Source organism: Amblyomma americanum, chromosome 2 (assembly GCF_052857255.1).
Source record: "Amblyomma americanum isolate KBUSLIRL-KWMA chromosome 2, ASM5285725v1, whole genome shotgun sequence".
Taxonomy (NCBI): Eukaryota; Metazoa; Arthropoda; class Arachnida; order Ixodida; family Ixodidae; genus Amblyomma; species Amblyomma americanum.
Genome location: NC_135498.1, coordinates 164,409,056 through 164,430,467, shown reverse-complemented (window position 1 = coordinate 164,430,467; position 21,412 = coordinate 164,409,056).

Here is a 21,412-nt window from a genome sequence, read left to right as displayed (position 1 = left end):
TGCTAGTTAAATTAATTATTCTTGGCGCAAGGTCGCTCGGGAAGCGCTAATTGGGACGAACAAACACAAGTGCTGGCAGCACCTCCATTCGCGGTGCAGTGGCCCATCCCTTAAACACTGCACCATTGGGCTAAGAATGGTATGGCTCCCAGGTACCTATGAATATAAAGTTGACAAAGACCTAGTGCAGATCGGCCCATTCGAATACAACATGATGCGGCAGCTGTGCTGTAAGGGGCGCGTTAGGGTGGCGACTGCCTTCACAAAATTAACGCGCAGATCAAAAGGGGTGCAGCGGCGTCACGGCGCTGGCTACCTATACAGCCATACAGAGGTAGAATTTACAGCTGCGTTGCACCGGGTTACTTCACGCTGCAGCGCGCGGCGACAGCGTTCACGAAGTGAGCGGTCAGGCTGACGCCTTCTCGCACGTAAGGAGGCGTGTCTCTGCCGACTTATAGCGAAAGCTGTACTGGCCGCGAACTTGCGATTGGGCTGTGGCGGTGCTCCGGGGAGGCACAGAGACAGACCTTGAGCCGTTGCCTAACAACTGCCACAGCTGGGCGGACGCCGCGCGCTCGCCGCGCCATCTGGCATGAAGTCACCAAGCGCATCGCCGCGGAGCCACCCTTACCCGTCCTTACGCGCTTAACCTCTAACCAACGCATTCGGTGGCGCCATCTATGGGAGCCCCTGAAACCCCCGCACACTCACTGAATAAAAAAAAAACGGCTGTGTCGAGGCTGGGTATCGAATCAGGGCATTTGGCGTTTGAGACAGAGACGCTAACGCTCCGCCACTCGGCTCGAGGTTTAATCATGAATAAACGCGCATCTAGTGAATGCAAGGGTGTCATATATCAACTCTTCCGATCCAGAAGTCACCGCGCTTTCGCCACGTATATCCTGGCCTGACAGAGCTAGGCCATCAGCAATTTTTTTTTTGTGCAGAAACGGCAATGCTGCCCTGTTGCTTCCAGAAAGTGAATAGTAAAAACTGTAATCGCTGAAAGATAAAGGAATTGAAGGACAAGGATAGAAGCCGAACCCAAAGAAACCAAACGCTGACACTGCGGTGTCTTGTAGGATCTATGCTGTGGGGGATATCTTCCGCCGTGAAAGTATGGTTTCTGTGAGTTAGGCTTCTGTCCTTTTTCTTCCATTCATTTATCTTTTAGCACTCTCAGTTTTTACTTCTCACATTATGGTTGTTACAGCGAAGCACGGGTCGTTTCTGTACAAAAAAACTAAAACCTTCATCACGAACAAACGATTGATAGTTTGCGCTCTCTGTAGTGTGATTTGTTTGTGGTCATCTGTAAAGTTTATAGCGCGTTGCTGTATGAGTGCCTATTACGCCGAATGCCTCAAGCCGCTGAAAGGAAGAAATAACTTTCACGAAGACGTTGTAATCTACAATACACAGAAAATAAGCCCAACTTATTGAATAGTCTTCAACAGTTTCGCATTTGTGCATTCTGTAATAATATAGTGTATCCAGATCATAAAAACGTAGTCTGAAATTCCCTATCACAAGCAGCACGGAAAACTTCTATAAGACTTATACCAGGCCAGAGGAAAACGTTTTGTGGAACTCGCATCTTAAACCATACAGACCACTAGACTTGTGACCCTTCAGAGCGAATATGATCGGTTTGACGTTGTCGGAATAAATTCCTCGTTTTCTGGAACCGTGAATATTCCAGATAACCATGAATATTCAGACCGTGGCCGCAAAGGTATTAATGTCCATTTTCCATTCGCAGACATCATGTGAATATTGAATGGACTTTTGTATGGCGATAATATTGTATGGACATTGATGGGATATCCTTTTGAGGTATTCTTTGAGTATTTGAGCAATTATATTTAAACAGCTTAAAAATGCAGTATTATTTCAGTATGGGCATAAGTAGATGTTGTGCACTTATTCTTTCATTAAATGTGCTCACGGAAACCATTTTCTACAATAATCATCATATTTTAACTTTTTATAATATGGAGTGACCACATGCACAATACATGAAATTGCCACCTTAGCAACACGCCTATAAAATTTATATGCCATTGCCACTCAATTCGCTAAGATGAAATCATCAAAATCCAGCCTAGCTCTACTGCTGTATGAATATATGCAAAGGTTTCTTGTTCTGTTTTTTGTGTGATCCTCAATATTGTGGTGTTTAGCAGGAAATAGGACATCATTTTTTGACAAAATCTTACAAAAGTTAGCAGATTTATACATTTCCACCGACCTTATTCACGTCCCAATAGTAAAAAGTTTCTCTCCTGAAAAGTGAGGCAGTGGGATGACGAATTTATTTATTGTAGGAAGTTAGGGACTGTGCATATTTAATGCAATAAAAATTGTCTTCTCACTTCTAATGAAAACAGAATAGTGTATTTTTTTACGGAACTGCAGCATAATTTATGAGTATGAGGTGAGCATGTGGAGCCTGAACACATTGATGAGAGTGATGGTATAATTTTTGAGCAGTACCAGTGCACTCTTGGACACATTCATTAGAGTTCAAGGTAATGTCAGAAAACAAGTGACGGTATTTAACATTTATGTGCTGTTTAATTCCAAAATAAGGACTGTAAAAATGCGACTAAGCGTCTGCGTTTCACTGTAGGCAAAATAAAAAAGCAGTGTTTGTCTAAGGACTAGTTCATGTTTTTAAGGTGGGATAATTTTTGCCGCAACATAAAGAGGTTCGCTTTGTGCTGCGCTGAAAATTATTCCACCTTAAAAATAGAATCCCACCTGGATGGGTAGATAATCATAACAAACAATCACCACACGTTACAGCATTAACCTATTGCAGTTGTTCACTGCACCGAGTACATAAAAAAAATGTACATTTACTTTTCTTATTTGTGTGCCCGCAGGACTCGTCAAAGAACTACATATGTCGTGAGAATATCGCGAACAATAAAACAAAGGAAAGAGAATTAGCACTCATAGAAGCAAGACATACAAAGTCAAGCAAAGGTAGGACCTAAAATGAAACGATACTGGTGATAGAGGTTTGTGGAATCAATATATAAATATATAAGCGATGAGATATTGCACAGCAAGCTCAGATAAATAGTAGGAGAGAAAAGTAAAGCAAGCGAACATGGAAGATATATATAAAAAAATATGAAGAAAAGCAGTTGCATAGACTTTTTGTTATGAGCCCACAACACACTGAGATATGAACCTCAATTGCCTGTTCTGGTGGTTTTTGAAAACATTTGTTCACTTTCTGAACACGTTCCACGTACTATTTGTGGTACAACAGGGTGTACCATGTCCAGGCCTGCGTTTAAATGCAGCAATGGTGCGCATTTTCAAATAAAGGTACAAGAAACAAATATAGCTATCTACAAAAGCAGACACCTTCACTGCAGTTGCTGTGACAACTGGAAAACACTGCATGGGACATGAAGATTTAGGTTCCTAATGTTTTTTTTTCTTGCAAAATTATCTACCACACAAATGTTCACTTAGCGACTTTCTTTCCTCCCTAAAGATATGTTATATAGTAACATTCCTTGTTTTCAAAGGCTGTTCATTCTTTGATACATCTCACGTGGGCAGTAATGAAATAACTCATCTGCTTGTAAAAGGAAACAGCACTGCCTTCTTAGCATTTTTAAGCGAGCAGAATTTCAACCCGGATAATTCGGAGACGACGACGACCTCAATCCTGATTGACTCAAACGGCTTGGTGTGCAGGTTACCTTGTGGTAAGTACTCCGGACCTATAACACGAGCAGAAGATGGTCCCTCAACAAATGCAATTTTTTTTGTCTCCACAATGTGACCGTCCACAACTCAGCAATTGTCTCGCTTGCTGCAGGTCAACTTGAAGTTGCCAGTATTCATAACACAATACTCGAGTGGCTTGCACCCTCGAGGAAGGAGCCCTTTGTCTTGGGCCAGCTCAAAAGTGAGCTCACTGACTGTTTTTGCGTGCAGCTACAGATGGACACATTCTTTCAACCATTCGGCTGTAAAGCTGGTGAAGCAGTGCTGCAGGTTCGCAAAGTTCTCTCTTGATTTGTTGAAGACAATTCTCAAATGGAAATGCAATAAATTGGTCCAGACAACCAAATACACCAACATCGTATACAAGATGCAAAAAACAGTGCACAATAAATGAAACCAATCCTTTCCCCTACAGTCTTGAAAATTCGGATACAAAGTGTTCCAAACGGTGGCCGCATAGGAGAACTGTTCTGTGCACAGGTGTTTGGTGACCAGCACAGATATGGAAAAGTGTAGAACGAGGAAGTTTGCATAGAGAGCCGGTGGCAAGACATCTACAAGAACGTGAGGCCCCGTGTACAACGGAAAAAGTCGCAGCTCGGTGGCCTTCCACCTATCAAAGTCGACCATAGACCTGCCTTTGCGAGCAAATTTTATTGGGACATGATTGCGAACAAGCATAATTGCTACAGACAGTTACTTGCGGCATGTAGGCGCAATGCGAACGGAAAGAGGTCCCGACAGCCATAGATGTATGATCTTTCTCGTCACATCCAGAGAGACGTAAGTGCATATTGTCACATAGTGGTGACGGCAGTCGAGGGAGCGATAACTGTTTATTGGACTGACTTGCGCCCACAATGGACTGAATCACTCGGCGTCGGCGAAGCGACAAGTGTGCTCCGCGGTCGTCGAACAGAATCCCCGCCGCTGTCGGCAGTTCCCAATTTAAAGCAGATAGCTAACTTTCGAGATACAGCGTGCAAAGTTACTAGAACATTCCGGGACAACGTAGAATCAGCTCTGCCTGGCTGCGATCAATCGAGATAAATCTAGTCGCGTCTTGCGTCGCAAACGAAGCGATAAAGTGGTGTTGTGGCAGATTTGAAAACGAGCAAACACTGCAAATATTCGCGGAATTACTCCCCTCTCAAAGAAGCATCGGCCCGACGCATTGAAACAAATAATGTGACTAGTAAGAGAAAAAACGATCTTGCGAACATAGAGCATGGAAATTCAGCGGCCTTTAGCACGCATAATACGGCTTCAGACAGACTACATGGACAACTTCTGGTCGTACGCGGCGTCGCTGAGTGCAGTCATTGCGTCAGGGATTACTTCATAATCAGTTAACCTAGCCTACGAAAAACATTGTAAGGGCCGAAATAGCGGCGCAAAAGCTTTTCACTCAATCCACGGCGGCGAATGGGCGTCCAAACCCAGACTTGGTCTAGCTTGTATTCCTCGTCGCGTCTTCATAGGTTGTAGAGTCTGGCGTCGGACCGCTGCTGATCTTTGATCCGTAATCGGGCAAGCCTTCGAGCATCTGCGCGTTGAATGTTGGTGGCGACGTCGACGTTCTCTTCTTCGGTAACGTTGGGCAGAACAGCGTTTAACGTGGTCGTTGCCTCCCTGGCATGGACGAGCCTAAAATGCGTCATCTGGGTTGTCTACTACACTGCGGTGCTGCAGGTGAAGACGACATATGGCAGGATGGCGTCCCAGGTCTTGTGTTCGGCATCGACATACATGCGAGCATATCGGCGATGGTTTGGTCTGCGGATGGTATGCAGTTGTTCTCCGGTGGCTGGTTTGGCTGTAACGCAGGATGGCTTGCGTTAGTTCCGCCGTGAATGCTGTTCCTTTGTCCGTGATGAGGACATTAGCGGCGCCATGTTGCAGAAGAATGCATTCCACGAAAAATTTGGCGACTTCTGCTGCTGCTCCGTTTGGTAGTGCTTTTGCCTCGGCGTAGCGGGTCAGGTAGTCGGTCGGTATGATCATCCACTTATTTCCAGACGTTGACTTTGGGAAAGGACCAGGCAAGTCCATGCCGATTTGCTGAAAGCTCTTGGGGGGGGTGGGGGTGGTTCAATGGTGTTCAGAAATCCTGCTGGTCGGGTGGGAGGGGCCTTTCGTAGCTGACAATCTCGGCAGGTTTTCACATATTGTGCGACATCGGCAGACAGTCGGGGCCAGTAATACTTGTCTTGAATGCGGCGGAGGGTGCGAGTAATCCCGAGATGTCCAGCTGTCGGCTCGTCGTGTGAAGCCTGTAGAACTTCTTCGCGCAGACAAGCATGTGCATCAAGGAGGTAGGCTGTTTTGTTCGCTGCGAAGTACTTCTTCATGAGGACATCTTTCTGTACACCGAAGGAAGAAAGTCCTCGCTTGAATGAGGCGGGGGCTAAAGAAACTTTTCCTTCCAAGTACTCGATGAGGCGTTTTTGATCGGGGTTTGAGCGCTGCTGCTGGTCAAAAGAGCTGGAGCTGATGGGTCCCAGGAAAGCGTCCTCATCGTCGTACGGCGACGGCACATCTACAGGGGCTCGTGAGAGGCAGTCAGCGTCAGAGTGTTTGCGTCCGGACTTGAAGGGGGCGTCCGGAATATGGAAAGGTACCTCGCACCTCCACCAGATGTCACGTAGTGGTGATGGCAGTCGAAGGAGCGATGAAGACAGACAAAAGGCCTTCAAAAGAAAACTGTTTATTGGGCTGACTTGCGCCCACAATGGACTGACTCACTCGGCGGCGGCGAAGCGACAAGCGTGCTCGGCGGTCGTCGAATAGAATCCGCGCCGCTGTCGGCCGTGCTCAATCTAAAGCTGATAGCGGACTTTCGAGATAAAGCGTGCAAAGTTAATGGAACATTCCGGAACAATGTAGAATCAGCTCTGTCTGCCTGCGACGAATAGAGATAAATCTAGTCGACAAAGCGATAAAGTGACTTGGCGGCAGAATTGAAGAAGGAACAAGCACTGGAAAAATTCGCGGCAATATAATCAAACAGTATTTTTTCGGTAGAATCCACAGGCGACTTCAACAGAACTAATGCGCCACGGTGGTGCTCTTTATCAGTCTGGTTCTTGAATGAAAAATCTACCCTCAGAGAGCTGGCCTTTGCCGGAAGAGCAACCTTTCCATTTATGTACTCCCCTTCAATATGAAAACGCAGACAACTGGAGTATCCAATGTGTGATTTCGTCATCATTGGAAATGCTCTTGCAGGTGCGTCACAAACAAAACTGTGCACTTCAACTGATTACTGATATTGATGGGAACCTATGCAATCCTGCAACAAGTTAAGCAGTTCGTCCCTAACTGGCGTAAGGAATTCAGTTGGGTCATGTGGTTTTGGCATCCCAGCAAACATTAGAACAGAAAATGGGGCCAGTCTTTTGCAGTTTGTGACCAAACATAATGTCGGGCAAATTTGAGTGCAAGAGCTTTTGACAATGGAACTACATCAGTGTTGAACTGGAGAAAGGGAGTGGATGGCATGTCTCCTACTGATTGCAGATCTTGATGTAGACCTGTCTGCAAACCAAGATGTCAGCATTGCCTAGGCCCCACGTCAACAATATTAGCTCTACTCATTCTAGGTGTTCTCAAAAGGGTACGGGCATCACAGGGTAAAACACTGAAGCAATGATGCTTTTTTAAAATCATTAGCAGTGAGTTGACAGTGTTGTGCTTAATCTGCTTAGACACAGCCCAGGCCTGAAGTTCTTCGGCAATGCTACTTTCAGAACAGTATACTCCAGTTTCTTCCGCATGGTTAAACAATCCTGTTTCACTCCTACCGTTAGTAACTGAGAGATTAGGAACGGAGGCAGCGTCCCAATCGTCAGTTGGTGCATTTGTACGTGGCACCTGCCGTTCAGCTTCTCCAGGAATGGTCGGCACCTCACCAGACACGCTCCATGCATCAGCCAACTTGGCTGGTGGACCTTCAGCTGATTCATGGGAGTGAGTTTGGGAAGAACTACGTTCAGTCTGTACACTTACAATGCCACTCAGTGCTGAGGAAATCCGATTTGTTTGGTGGCATGCTCTTCGCTCAAAAGAGCTCTTCTGCTTAGCCTTAGGCATGTTTACTGCCTAAAACAGTACCCTTCCTTGTCTTGTGATGTACTAGTCGTCACTGGATTCATATTGAAGAAGTTGAATTCCTGCAGCATCTCTGAATTGTCAAAAACATTTCCCTTCACACCTGTTCGAATTCGCGGTGCAGCCTTTTTCACCACCCAAGACAACTACTTGCCGCACAATAGCAATCTTGCAACACACATTTGACTATCGAAGCACTAGACACTGTAAAAAAATTCTAGAACGATACACACGGAACCAGTCTGTTACGCTGTCCACCTTGCTAAAATCTGGTGATGTGATTTTCGTCGCTCGAGCAACTCTTACACATACTCCGACATGCGTTCCGGCGTGTCCACCAGAATGTTTGTTTACAACTGTAAAACATTGGCTTGACTTTTGTTGACGTTTAACGGATTGCAGCCAAAATAGTGCTAGACATTGTGGCAGAAACAAACTATTACGTATATAAAACTAAAAGAAAACTTTTAACTATTAAATGCGACAAAAATGCACAACTTATTGGGTTTTTTCCGTCGAGATGGAGTTTATTATATAGCGATGCAGTTGAGGTGAGGCTGTAAGTAGCCAAAGCACGCTCTAGTAGAGTATCAATGGCAAATGTACACAGTGGAAACAATGGGCAATGCAATGGGGTGATAATGAGCCTTGTGGGCTCTGATGTGAATAAACTGGCTCATACTTTTGCTTTATTGTGTCATTGGCACGGCTCGCGCCACTACTAGTGCTCTTTGTGAGGTCGACCACGCAACACTTACCGCTCGTTCATTGAAGTTTGGCCACGTGCTCATATCGAATTTCACCAAATACCGATATTGTGGTGCTGACAAGCTCAACTATAGTCACTACGTTTCACTGCTTTTAAAGGTACGTATTTGCTCTACTTGCAGTTAGTGCTCTTTCCCTTCTTTCTCTGACGCCATGTGAAGGCAAATGCTGTCTTCTCCACAAAATGTTCTGTGGCACTTGCGATTCAATTGTCATGGTGTCCCAATCCAGCTAGAAAAAATTGAACGCCCGGTGTTATCGCCAGTTCTGCTTGCCACTGTATATGTTTGAAAAAGAAACAGTGACGCCGACCAGCAAAAAAGAAAGGTCTTCGTTTGACGATTCGGCTCCCAAACGGCGGCCTTGTTCACAAGCTTGTTCAGGCGTCACGTACGCTCAATCGTAACAAGGGTAATCTTAACACGATATACGCACGCTCCTTGCGGCGAATATTATAACCTTTTGAAAGCAAACATTTCGGTGTGATTTCACTGTGAACAAGGTCACCGTTCTGGGAGCTGAAATGTCATACCTTTCTCTTTTACTTTTACCGCTCAGCATCACTTTTTTTAGACTGTATCCCCCCGGTGAGACGGGATTCCGTCATACTCTACACACGATGAATGTGTTTGCCAACACATTAACTGATACATAAACGAATAGTAAACGGGCACGTGCTCAGTTCGGCATTGTCGTTCTTGATGAGAGTGGGCATACAGCAGGGAAGTTTTGCACAGGTTTGAAGCACATAGCTGCATATAGCTAAGGGTATCTAATCGTTAAAATTATTATATATTTGGAAGAGAGTGATGTCAGCTGGCAAGGTGTTTTTTTCCAGAATGAACATGGGTAATATCATTAGTAAGGTGGTGTTTCTTGGTGAAATCTGATGATACTCTAAGCACTCCGACTGTTGTGTTTTACTTACGAAAAAAATCCTGGCTGCTTTCTTGTCACTTTCATATGTCATGCGCATTAGAGGAGCTTCTTGAAAGTGAAGTTCTTCGAGCGACCTGGATTGATGACAACACATATGTATGGCTTGGCGGAAACGCCGACAGAGTCAACAGATTAGCGAAGTCCTGTGCAAGACCTACGGATGAATTAGCGTTTCGCCTCCATCGAAACGCGGCCGAAGGCCAAACACTAAAGCGCCCGTGGGCTGTGCGATGTCAGTGCACGTTAAAGATCCCCAGGTGGTTGAAATTATTCCGGAGCCCTTCACTACTTATTTCTGCAGTGGAGCATGTCTGCCAGAACGTTGTAAGCGTTAATGCTTGCAGCCCACATCTCTCTCTCTCCCCACCGCCACGTACCTCAAAGCGCGATTGAGGCGTCCACTGCCCCAGGGAGCCAGTTTGGCGCCTTCCTTTCCTGAAAATTATCGGAGTCTAGAGCGTTGTGAACGCTAGCGCCACATAACACAAAGAACGCCGACGGTCTACTTCGTTTCATACATCAGGTGCAACGCTGCGAAAGTTACAGAAGTAGTCCGCCGGAGAAAATAAAGGCAGGCGTGTTACTGTGCGCTTCTGTGCTCGAATGGTCTAAAGCATGAGAAAGTAACAGTGTGTCATGAGCAATCAGAATGCATTTAATCAAGCTGATGACAAATGTGTCATGCAGTAAGCTTGCAAGCAAATGATTTACTATGTTCCGCTCGCCCCAAGGAGCGGACTACTTTTGGTTGCGGAGGCAGGCAGTGCAAAAAAGAACGGTAGCTTTTACAGTGTTGCACCTGATGTATCAAACTCAGTATAACTTCAGTGCCGCGTTTCTGCTACAACGTTGTGAATGCCTACGCATGCAGCGCACATCTGTCACTACCGCCATATAGCCCAAAGCGCGACTGAGGTGTCCAGTCTCCCAGAGGACCAGTTATGAGACTTTCCTTTGCTTTCAAAGAAAATTGGTGATTGGTTTTTAAAACCGGTTTTTGAGGAAAGGAAATGGCGCAGTAACTGTCTCACATATATCGGTGGACGCTTGAACCGCGCCGTACGGGGTTTGACCTCTGGCTCACTTGAAGGTCAAAACCACAAACATCGCGAAATCGTTACGAGTTAGCCTTTCGCTCCAAAAGGCTGCGAGGAAGCAAGCCGGCACACAGAAAATGCATCCGCTTGTGGCACAATGCTTTCCGACGCCGTTCACTTCAGGTATGTAGGATCTAATTGGGCGGTGGTGAGACATAAAAAGTGTTAATTGGTAAAAAGTGGTAAATGGTAAAGCCATAAGTACTTAGTAGCCCTGAAGAATTAATAGTGTGATATTTGTCTCTTCATTTTAGGCGGAGCACTGCATGCCACTGAGTCGACTGGAGGTATTTGCATTTACTTATTATTGATTGAACAATTATGCTTTCTAATGAATCTAAATTTTCAGATGTGCAAAATGCAACTCTGGTAAACCAAAGAGAGCCAGGTTAGTTTTAGGCAGAGCTATTCTTAAGCAAAGATATCTGTAGCAAGCATGTTGTTTCATTTCAGCAGTGCAGCCGCACACCCTTGAGGCAACCACAGATATAATCCCTGAAGCGGTTAGGCTTTTTCCTCCTCCCCTCTGCACAGTGCATTTTAACCATTGCAAATTTCTGTCTTATACATTATTTAACAATAACGTTTCCGTAGAAGCCTCACAACCTGTGTTCTCTTATTCCTGCTGCTAGAATTTTAGAGGAAGGTTCTGAGGCAACTGCAGGTGAACAGGCTCATGCTTGAGTAAGTTTTGGACCTGGTGACAAACGTGCCAACAGTGAGAGCCGATGAAAAAAGCGTTGCTGCACCAGCTTTAACCCCAAGCCGTGTAAAGAGCTAAAAAATTCAGGGAGATTGATGAGAATGCGGAGAATGCTAAAACGAGCTGGCTAGATTTCATAATATAAACTATAAAAGTTTTTTTGCTTACTGCGTACTCATGGCCTTTTTAGCAGTAGCAATTTATGCGTGTGGCAGATGTACGGTATCAGTCAATATGCATCAATTGTTCGGTTTCTATTGTGCTAACCTCCTATTTGTTAGAAAAAAATATGAGAAAATAATGCCTTGTTATCCTGTCCAGATATCTACAGCGAATAACATTCTCATCTACTTTTTACAATATGTCCGTGAGTACAGTGTGTAATAGCGAACTCTAATTGTGCATTATGGTTTCTCTTTCAGCTTAAAGAACAAAAGTTTCCCGGCGGCAATAATGCAGTTTCTGCAACAAAGATGCTTACCCATGTGATTTCATATTCGATTGGAGAGGATTATAGCTTGATTTGCAAGATGGGAAACAAAAGTTCAGGGATGTGAACATCACACAATTTCTTATAAGTGTGTAGTTCACCAAAGGTTTTCGCTCCAAATGGTTTCTAGATGCCAACTTAACTATCAGTGCAAATTCATCTTTCCATACGGTTAGTAATGCATATAGTTTTGCTTTGCAATTTCTTTTGAAATAAAAAAATGCTATATGCATGGCCTACGCAGTTCTAAATCAGTTCTAAAGTTTTAACAGTGTGTTATTTATAGAACTTTTTTTTCGATGTACATGGTATAAGCAAGTAACTGTTGATGTAGCTAGTCTAAAAATGGATATTTTGTGCGATTTGCGAAGTTTTCTTATGTTATGACCTATAATTCTGCACAGATGCCGTTAGGTAAAATAAATTTTAAGCGCATTAGCTCTTAAATTGGTTTCTGAAAATTGTTTTTTGGGGAAAGGAAATGGCGCAGTATCTGTCTCACACCGCGGCGACGCCTGAACCGCGCCATAAGGGAAGGAATAAAGGAGGGAGTAAAGGAAGTGAGGGAGAAAGTGGTGCCGTAGTGGAGGGCTGCGCAATAATTTGGGCCACCTGGGGATCTTTAACGTGCAGTGCCTCGCACAACACACGGGCGCCTTTGCTTTTCGCCTCCATCGAAACGCTGCCGCCGCTGTGGGGTTCGAGCCCGGGTACTCCGGATCAATAGCCAAGCGAACTAACCACTGAGCTCCCGCGGCGGGTAGTGTTAGCTCTTACTAATCACGTTTATCGATTTCTTAGGGTCTGCTACTACCTACTTCGGCGTGAAATTTTCTAAGTCCGAGGAATTCCAAATGGCGGCCTCCTAAGTAAATCAGTTTAGCAACCCAAATGGTGATTGATCGGTGACGTCATTATTATATTGCCACACTGCTCACATTCTGCGAGCGCCGCCATTCGGCCGAGCGGCATTACTGGGCTCGTGTGGGAGCGAAGAAGAGGACGTTCCCGTTCGAACGCGCGCTGCTGGGTTTCTGGCCTTCGGATTAAAAAAGCCCCTTTTCGTGCCGCCCTACATTTGTCGGCGACATTTTGGTGGAGCCGCTGGGTATCGTTCCATGAACGCTCACCCCGAGGGCAACTCTGACGCTGATCAGCGACGCTTGGACACAACACCCGTCCACAAAGCGAGCCGCCGCCTGCGAGGCCTGCAACCTGAGTGTCGGCCACTGACGAGGCCGGTGCGTACCATGACGTCTACTACAGGCAGTCAGACAGGCCAGCCTTCCGGCACTGTCCCGCCCGTTGTAGTTCTCACCCCTCGCTCACCACCATCCTTCCACGGCGATCGGTTTGAGGACGTCGAGGACTGGTTGTCCAGCTTTGACCGTGTGGCCACTTTTAACCAGTGGGACGACGACCGAAAACTACGAAACGTCTATTTCTCATTCCAAGACTCTGCGAAGACATGGTTCGAGAACCATGAGGCATCCTTTACGACCTGGGAAGCGTTCCGCCGTCAGTTGCTGGCTACCTTCAGCACAAACGCACGCAAGGAAAATGCCGAACTCGCCCTTCGCACCAGGTCACAGCAGGCGAACGAAAGCGTCGCTATGTTTATTGAAGACATGGCACGTCTTTTCAATCGGGCTGACCCTGCCATGCCAGAGGCTACCAAGGTGCGCCACCTCATGCGTGGTGTGAAGGAGCAGCTCTTCGCTGGCCTCATACGCGACCCACCAAGAACCGTCGCTGACTTCGCTAAAGAAGCCACAGGCATGGAACGTTCCTTACAGGAACGCAGTGCGCCGTACGGTCGTCCGGGAAGTGTTGCGGCCAGCAACTATTGTGCGTCCCTGCCAGTCGCCGGGGACGAGGCTCTTCGGGAGCTTGTGCGGAGTGTAGTTCGCGAAGAACTGCGCAACCTCCGCTTAGATGCTCCACCTGCCAGTGTTGCAGCTGTAGCCGATGCCGTCCGCGAGGAAATTCGGTGAGCAGTCCAGCCACCACCGGCACCACAGCCGGAGCCGTACGCCAGTAGCTACAACGAAGCCCTACGGACACCGCAGCCGGAGCCGTACATCATGAGCTACAGTGAAGCTCTGCGGAGACCTGCGCCAGTTCCACATGCGTTCCGCCCTGCTGCCGAACAAACGCAGGGGTACTTTCCCTCCGCCGAGCTGCGTGACCCGCGCCCTGTTCGAAAAGCTGACGTGTGGCGCACACCCAACAACCGGCCACTATGCTACCACTGCGGGGAGCCCGGTCATATCCTCCGCAACTGCCCCTACCGGCGGATGGGATTAAGAGGATTTCCACCGAGCGCACCTCGACCGCGCTATGGTGAGAGACCGCGAGACATTGAGCAGTACCTGGCCAATAATGCGCTGCCCTCAACGCCTCCACGACGCCAGTCTAGGTCGCCGTCTCCAAGACGAGTTCCTCCACCCAGTCATGCACCATCATCTGGCCAATTCAGAGGCACGTCTCCCCGCCGGGAAAACTGAAGACGGCGTCCTCTGGGGGTAGGACCGCCGCTGCCGCATACAGTGAACAGCCTCCATCCGAGGATTTTAGGCGACGACCCCACCCGCCGACCTTAAAGACGATCCCACCGCCGACCTCACCGACGACCTCAGCGACGACCCCATCGAAAACGGCACCAAAAACCTCGCCGACAAATTGTCAAACAATTGTTTCCGCCGCCGAAATTCTTGTTGCCGCCGATGGCTATGACGTATCTGCACTCGACGATACCGGAGCCGACTTTTCTGTCATGAGTAGTAACCTAGCCGCAACCCTCAGAAAGGTTATAACACCTTGGCATGGGCCGCAGATACGCACAGCTGGTTGCCATGTGGTAACGCCGGTTGGCGTCTGCACCAGCCGTATAAAGATCCGCGGTGCAACTTTCACTGGCTCCTTCGCCGTGCTACGAGAGTGCTCTAAAGAACTGATTCTCGGCATGGACTTCCTTAAAGAGTATGGGGCGGTCATCAACCTGCACGAGCAATTGGTATCGTTTTCGACACAGCGAGCCGTTGATACCGACCCCGAGCCGCACAGAGCACCATTACGCATCTCTGATGACCACACAACGATACCGCCGAGAGCAAGCAAGTTTGTCACAGTCCAGTGTGATACCAGCTCCGGTACTCGGGGCATTGCCGAAGCGAATATGTCGCTGCTACTGTCTCGGCAAGTTTGCGTTGCTCGCGCCCTTGTCGACCTTGTTCACGCGCGTACCACGCTCTTAGTGACCAACTTTAGTTGTGAACCCCAACATTTGACGAAAAACACGGTGATTGCCCATTTTGAAGAACTTGGCGAGCATGCCGGCCAATGTGCCTTATCAACAACGGCCCCCGAAATAGCTGAACGGGACACTGCAACAGCCATTAGGACCGACGTGAACCCTGACCTTCTGACCAATCAGAAACGCCGCGTGGAAAGCCTTATTGACTCTTTCCGCGACTGTTTTGCATCAACATCCAAGGTTCGCCAGACGCCAATAACTAAGCACCGTATTATCGTCTACAGTGACCAGAGACCGCTATGTCAGCGTCCTTATCGTGTTTCGTCGAAGGAGCGCGATGCTATCCGCCGCCAAGTTGCCGAAATGCTCCACGACGACGTCATACAACCATCGACGAGCCCCTGGGCGTCACCTGTTGTTCTCGTCGCAAAGACGGTTCTGTGTAGATTATAGACGTCTCAATAACGTTACCAAAAAAGATGTCTATCCACTGCCGCGCTTTGATGACTCATTAGACCGCCTCCGCCATGCTACCTACTTTTCGTCACTCGACCTTCGTAGCGGTTATTGGCAAATCGAGGTCGACGAACGTGACCGAGAAAAGACCGCCTTCGTTACTCCTGACGGACTGTACGAATTTAAGGTGCTTCCTTTCGGCTTGTGTTCAGCCCCTGCGACGTTCCAACGTATGATGGACACCGTACTAACTGACCTGAAGTGGCAGTCCTGCGTTGTCTATCTCGACGACGTCGTGATTTTCTCCGACACGTTCGAGGAGCACCTGAAACGTTTGCGTGCCGTCTTCGAAGCAATTCGTTCTGCGGGTCTGTCTCTCAAGCCTGAAAAGTGCCACTTCGCATTTCGGGAGCTCAAGTTTCTTGGCCACATTGTGAGCGCTCAGGGCGTTAGCCCCGACCCAGAAAAGACCGCAGCCGTTGCTGCATTTCCCGAGCCGACAGATAAACGAAGCTTGCGGCGTTTCCTGGGGCTTTGCGCCTATTATCGGAGGTTCGTTCAAAACTTCTGCAAGCTCGCAGAGCCGCTGACTCGCCTGACAAAAGACTCCGAACCCTTTTTCTGGTGCCAAGATCAGGAAAAAGCTTTCATAGAGCTTAAGGCCCGCCTCCAATCTACGCCTATCCTTGCCCACTTCGACGAGCAGGCCGACACGGAACTGCACACAGATGCCAGCAATGTGGGCCTCGGTGCGGTGATTGTGCAGTGGCAAGACGGTGTGGAACGCGTGATCGCATACGCAAATCGCACTTTGTCCCGTTCCGAAGTGAATTATTCCACAACGGAAAAGGAGTGTCTCGCTGTTGTGTGGGCAATCACAAAATTTCGTCCATACCTGTACGGCCGCCCGTTTCGAGTCGTCAGCGATCATCACTCCTTGTGCTGGCTTGCGAACCTTAAAGATCCATCGGGGCGACTTGCACGGGGGAGCCTTCGGTTGCAAGAGTTCGACGTCACCATCGTGTATAAGTCGGGTCGGCAACATAGCGATGCAGACTGTCTCTCCCGAGCTCCTCTTCCGTGCCCACCAGATGAGTCCGACGACGATTCTGCTTTCCTCAGCGCTGTCACCACATCCGACCTTGCCCACCACCAGATGGCGGACTGCGAACTGCTGCCTCTAATCGAGTACCTCGAAGGAACCGCTCCGTCTCCGCCCAGACTCTTCTCGCGCGGACTTTCGTCGTTTTGCTTAATAGATGGAGTCCTCTACAAGAAAAACTACGGTCCGACCGTCACTGCGTATCTCCTCGTTGTCCCAACCGTGCTTCGTAAGGAAGTTCTCGCTGCATGCCACAACGACCTTTCTTCTGGCCATCTCGGTTTTTCCAGAACATTGGGACGCCTCCGCCACAAGTACTACTGGCCACGGCTTGCTGCGGTCGTCCAACGCTAAGTTAGAACCTGCCGTGAGTGTCAACGACGGAAGGTACCACCGACAAACCCGGCCGGCCTTCTGAAGCCAATTGATCCACCGCAAATCCCATTCCAACAAGTCGGCATGGACTTACTGGGCCCATTCCCGGTGTCCTCCATGGGAAACCGGTATATTGTTGCATACTGAAGTTGGCGCGGAAAAACGAGGACAAGCGAGACAAACAAAGCGCTCGTCTTTGTTTGTCTCGCTTGTCCTCGTTTTTCCGCGCCAACTTCTTCAGTATGCATTTCAACCAACTCGCCCAACTTTCTGCTCTCCTAAGCGGTATATTGTTGCCACGGACTACCTAAGCCGCTATTGTGAAACCAAGGCTCTTCCCCGTGGCACCGCGGCTGAAATTGCACAGTTCTTTGTTCACCACATCGTGGTTCGCCACGGCGCCCCCGTGGTTGTATTAACTGACCGGGGAACCGCGTTTACGTCGGCTCTTACACACGAGGTCCTCCGTCTTAGTGGCACCAGTCATAGAAAAACGACTGCTTACCATCCTCAAACGAATGGACTTACTGAAAGGCTGAACAAGACCATCACAGATATGATGTCTATGTATGTCGACGCTGACCATCGCAACTGGGACGAAATACTTCCCTACATCACGTTTGCGTACAACACCGCCCTCCAAGAAACGACGCGCTTCACCCCCTTCCGTTTGGTGTATGGCCGAGATGCCCTGACCATGCTTGACGCCATGCTGCTCCCGGATTGTACCCCCTCGTCTGTCCCAGGCGCTGACCAATTCGTTCGCGATGCAGAAGCCGCTCGCCACCTTGCTCGACAACGCATTCGCCACCAGCAGACAACTGACGCCCGGCGTTACAACCTCCGCAACATGGAGGTGATTTACCAACCCGGCGAGCACGTCTGGGTATGGAGCCCTATACGTGTGCGCGGTCGCTCTGAAAAGCTTCTGCGGCGCTTCTTCGGCCCCTACGGGGTGCTACGTCAACTCAGCGATGTGAACTATGAAGTGTACCCGCAAGGAGTTGTCCGGCCTTCTCGCCCGCCCAAGTCTGAAGTCGTCCACGTGTTCCGCATGAAACCGTATTACGCCCGTTAGCCCCTCCCGGAGATCCCTTCGAAGGTGCTCGCACAAGTGATTGTTGAATCCTCTGTATCGTCTCTTCGCTGTATAAACTTTGTTTTGTTTTGTGAACCTTTGGCTCCGACCCATTCAATGGCTTGCGACCGGCTGGGCACCAAACGACGAACCCCCCCTTGTCACTTGATAGCTGGCCTCCGGGCTGAGCTTGCCACGCTGAGCCGAGGGCACCTCCTTTGTGACCGAGTCCTCTACCCCACACGCTCTAAGGGTGTCTGGGAGCGCACGAAAAAGTGCGCAAAGTGCTGACATATTCTGGCGTCCGCGACAGGACGTTTGGTGCTTTGTAAGCGCAGAGAACGGAGAAAGAGTCGGAAGGAGTTTATGAAGAGGGCGAAAACGAGTGTTTAGCAGCTGAGCGATATTGTGAGGTGCCGCGCTGAAGCGGCTATTAAGGTTCATCGTGCAGAGGTAGTCTTTGCCTTGAGAAGTTCAGTATCCGAAAATGAGCTTGAAGGAGCTAGTTGAGATTGGCACCCAGATGGGGATGTCCGGGGCTGAACTACGGAAGTGGGTGAACCAGGAGAGAGAGAAAGCTGAAAAGGAGCGACAGAAGACTCGAGAAGAAGCCGAAAAGGAGAGAGAGAAGGCTGAAAAGGAAAGACAGAGGGCTCGAGAAGAAGCTGAAAAAGAGAGAGGGTTGAAAAAGAAAGACAGAAGGTTCGAGAAGCTGAGAAAGAACGAGAGAGAGAATTCGAACGCGAAAAGCAACTGCTTGCCATGAAGCTTGAGCTCCAACGTGCTGCGAACCACTCAGCGGAAGTTTATAGAACTAGAGAAGAAGGCAGCGGCCTGCAGATAGATGCCAGCAGATTACTTCACCGATTTGATGAAAAAAGGGACGATCTCGACACGTTCCTCAGGCGATTTGAAGGGATTGTGGGAAGTCAGAATTGGTCAGACGGTGAATGTGCTACCATTCTTAGCACATGTCTGAACGGGGATGCTATAAGCGTATTCGGGCGACTTTTTCTGGCAGATGCTGTAAGCTACAGCAAGGTAAAGGTTGCTTTGCTTAAGCGATTCCGTCTCACCACCGAGGGATTTCGAGATAAATTCAGAACAGGGAAGCCCACAGATGGCGAAATGGCAACCCAGTGTGCGGCAAGATTAAGCCACTACTTTGATCGGTGGATAGAACTTTCAGAAACTGCTCAGGAATACAGTACACTTCGTGAGCTACTCATCAAAGAACAGTTCCTGAGTAGCCGTCACCCGAGCTTGTCGCTGTACCTGAAGGAAAGAAGAGCCAAGACTCTCTCCGAAATGCTAGATCTTGCCGACCAATTTCTAGAAGCTCAAGGAGGAACGAATCTGACCAAGGTTAAGAATGCGAATTCGGAGAGCACGGGGAAAACCGACAACCGTGATGCCCGATTTAGCCCAAAGGCTCCACCAAGTGCTACCTGTGCAACAAGTCAGGCCACTACGCGTCTAATTGCCGTAACAGCGCTACAAACGGTAGCCCAACAGCTTGTTTTAAGTGCGGCCAGAGGGGGACAGAGCCGCGGTTTGTCCGAACCCAAGCAAGCCCATCTCCCAGGTATCGTCCGTACGGGCCGCCTCAGACGACCACCTGGAGGAAGAAGATGGAAATGGGTTTGTAGAACTGAAGAACGGCAAGAAGGTACCAGTCGCGAACGCCGTAGTGAACGCGCTACCGGGAGCCGAAATGAACAGAATGCCTGTCCTGAAAGAGAAAGTAGGAGAGAAAACAATTACAATGTTGCGAGACACGGGAAGCAGCGCTGTAATCATAAAACGAAGATTAGTGAGAGATAAGGATCTCACTGGAACGAAGAGCTTTCTGCGGCTAGTGGACGGCTCGTTCCAGCGCTTGCCGGAAGCTGGAGTACATGTGGGGCTCCCTGCTACAGCGGGAAACTAAATGTACTGTGCATGGAGCGCCCCATATACGACCTCATATTGGGAAATATAAACGGGGCAAAATTTTCAAAGGGCCCAGAAAGTAGCCACGAGATAGAGAAATCCGAATCCTGCTCTTCGGAATGGCGCAGGGATCGCCAAGCAAAAAGGAAGTGGCGAAGGGAACGGGAGCTGGCTAGCTCAAACAAAGGAGCAGTTAAGCATGAATAACGGAAGAGTCCCGCGGATGAACATTCCGAGGAAGAAAAAACGTCTTCGCTTGAACGGACGGGCATTGCAGTAGAAAGCCGTGTGGAACTGAAAGGCCACGAAATGGTCACAAGGAAGCAGCGAAACGCGAAAGAAAGACAGCTCAAGAGGACAAGGTGTCTGAAACTATGGCTAAGCTCAGCTTAGGGCAGGTTGTAAACATGCTCATCATGCTGTTGTGCACATTACTTCAGTGCCTTTCGATCCCACAGGAAAATTCTTGAATGTGACCAAGCGTGCACTCACACCGGTAAATATTGTGAGCCTCTGTGTTTTGACGCAGGTGCCCTGGAATCCATCGCTTGCCTTGTTTGTGTGTGGATATCTTAGCGCACAATTAATTTCCGAGCCGACAAATGTATCTGGAGGATTCAGGTGGGGCGAAAAAAGACCCATGTTGACCGAGAAAAAGACCCGCGAGTCGAAGAGACTCTTGTTGCGACAAAAGGCAACTGTGAAGGTCCTCACGGGCGCATTACGGAAGCGCAAGTAGGAAATGTAGGTGGAAGTATCGGTTAAAGTATGTATCAATTTTGTGTGCTCATAAGGTAATTTTATGCTAATGTGTTGCCGAGTTGCGGCATGTATTGAAGTGAATCTTGACGGTTTTCAAATGTTGTGTGCATGCAGACATCATTGTATTGATGCAAGCATGTGCGCACGAATTTTGTGTTTTGCGAATATTGTTGCACAATATTCTTAAAGGAAGGGGCAATGTCACAAAATTCGGCGCATTTTTGAAAAACAAAAAATCGGCGCTGCGCTTAGCAATCACGCCGGGGGCGCGGTAAAATAAAACAAAAAAAGCGGCGAAGGACCCCGGAGAGTGCGTAGCTTTGTGTACAGCTGCAACTCAGCTCGTCGGCGCAAGGCCGAGGGGGGCATGGCCGCGCGCGGCGTCGATTTTTCTCGAATGTCGGAGTTTTTGCTGGTTGTCGACGGAAAGGGGGTAACCTTGACCGCGCCAAAATGATACCCTCTCCCCTTCGCTCCTGCGTCGATGACTCAGCGTGCCGCGAATGACCTAGATTGTTCTAGAAGGCGGTTTCCGCGCTCGTCCAATGGGGTCGCGCGCCCGGCGCGAGAAGGAGATGGAGTTCGTGC